The sequence below is a fragment of the Pteropus vampyrus genome, unplaced genomic scaffold (assembly GCF_000151845.1).
Source record: "Pteropus vampyrus isolate Shadow unplaced genomic scaffold, Pvam_2.0 Scaffold70, whole genome shotgun sequence".
Lineage (NCBI taxonomy): Eukaryota > Metazoa > Chordata > Mammalia > Chiroptera > Pteropodidae > Pteropus > Pteropus vampyrus.
This window is the reverse complement of record NW_011888851.1, coordinates 3,083,428-3,085,650: the sequence shown is the minus strand read 5'-3', so window position 1 is coordinate 3,085,650 and position 2,223 is coordinate 3,083,428. Positions and strand designations below refer to the sequence as shown.

The window sequence follows — 2,223 nt, the reverse complement described above, 5'->3', positions numbered from 1 at the left end:
TCTGCAATGATCCAAACTGACACATTCACATGTATATAGTACGTGTGTATTTGGAGAATTGATATGGCTTTAAAAATATGCTGCTGTTAGCATGTCTATTTTTTCCTATTGCTATATGTATGTGACAGATTCTTAAAGGAATAAAGATCCTAATTTCTCCTTTTACATTTAATTACACTGAAGATTTTAGAAAACCGTCTCTATGAGTTATGCATGATTAATTCACGTTTATCGACTTATCACGAGAGATGTCAATAGTTTAGATTTACTCCACTAAACGGAATGTACTTTAACAATTTGCGAAATATATTATTTTGAATACACAGCCTATCTTCAAACAATGTTTACATACTAAATAGTAACGTGCCAAATTTTACATTGTAACTAAAAAGATATTCAGAGTGTTAAAAGAACTTAAGATTGTCTTTTGATAATAAATTGCATTATTATACTGTTATTATGTACTGCTATATCTTTGGAGCAATTAAATTCATGAGATAAGTGAGGTCTAAGACTAAGAGGGTATGGTTATATCATATCCAGTAGCATCTTTAAATTCAAGTCGTTCCATTTTTTTTAGGAAATGCTAATTAAGCAATCAAATATTTTCTTGACTTTTACATTGAGAAGTATTCCATAAGGAGGATTCAATACTAAACCTTTGGGGAAAAAGTGAATTTCCTGTTATCTGCACAATTATTTCTATATTGCTTTCAGCCTTTATTTGCTATTAAAGGAATGAAAATGTAAAAATCAAACTACACAGTACGATCACCTTGACTAAGACAGTGAAAGCATATCATTGTATGTGACTCACATTTCATTAAAATACATATAAATATGTTCCGGGATGTATATGTATATTATCTCTGTAAATGAAAACTCTATTGAAATCACGTTCTGAAATGAAGATGCTGAGTAATTTTTCATGACACTTTAAAAGCATTTATTTTATTATTTGGAGCTGCAACAAACTCACAAAGTGAACAGATTCTAGTTTAATCTGTTATCCATTTTGCTAGTGTACTATAGCAATGATTCATATATTTAAAAAATTACTTTAATGTCAAATTCTTGATTAAAGTAGAATACATAATTCAATTTTTTATTGCAACTTCCTTGGAGGAAAAGTTGGACAGAAGCCAGTGATTCTTGAATGTCTCTAAGCCGTCTTGTAAAGTTAATCTGTTCTGTTAAGTTTTGAAATAGTGTCAGGAAGGGCTATTGTACCACACCAACCAATTCCTTAACAGTGATTAACGAGAGGAAAAACTGTCATTTCGCGCAGTGCTAACTTCGCATATCAAGGGCACAGCTCAAAACGTTGGTAAATGTGTGTCCTGGTAAGATATGTTAATTCATAAGAAATTATTTTCAACAGAATTAACTCGTTTTTTGTTTTAATTAACGCCTACAGCACCTGGTATTCCTAGGTGGTCTCCCATCCAAGTACTAACCAGGCCCGACCCTGCTTAGCTTCTGAGATCACACTAGATCTGCTGCATTGAGGGTGGCATGGCTGTAGTAACTTCGAGTTTTTGCTTTCTAAACTTCCTTTACATATTTTGTTTCTAGGCCTTTAAAAATATTTAAAAATAATGTTACCAGAATGAACATACATAATAAAGTCCTTTGCATCACTTGTATGCTTTTAAGAAAACATTATAAATGATAATTTTTCCAGTCCTGGAGTTAAGAGAAAGGAGACTACAGAATTTATCTTTTTGTTCTGGTTAAGTGGTATGGAAAATAACACCGACAAGGTCTCTAAATGAGCGGCGATGCTTAGTTAAAATAGAGGCGATTAAACGAAGATGGAGCATGGTGTCTTAGGTAGGACACTAATCTTTACACGTGTGTGTCTGTGTGTGTGTGTGTGTGTGTGTGTGTGTAGGAAAAATCGTCTTATTTTTGAAGTAGATGTCACGACGGCTGGGTTTTTTTTTTTTATTAATTTGCAAAATCTCTTTAAGATTGGTGCACGCTACCTTTTATCATCTGAATTCTGTACGTAACCCCATGTTTGTCTTTTCCCCACACGAAAGAAGAGCGATGGTTAAAAATGTTACAAGTTAACTAAAAGAGCCAAAAGCTTGGCATAAGTAGAAAAAGCAAATCCAAAACGAAAGCACGAGGATTTTAAGCACCGGTCCTGATGGGCCTGTTTGCACCCGCGAAACGCCAGAGTTAACCCTTTGAGGGCTGCAGCGGGATCCCGGATAA

The 2,223-nt window shown here is 33.9% G+C and overlaps 1 pseudogene; it reads right to left on the bottom strand.

Annotated features, from left to right (window-relative positions):
- Positions 1–1,408: 1,408 nt before the first annotated feature.
- LOC111740944 lies at positions 1,409–1,527 on the bottom strand (annotated as a pseudogene).
- Positions 1,528–2,223: the final 696 nt, after the last annotated feature.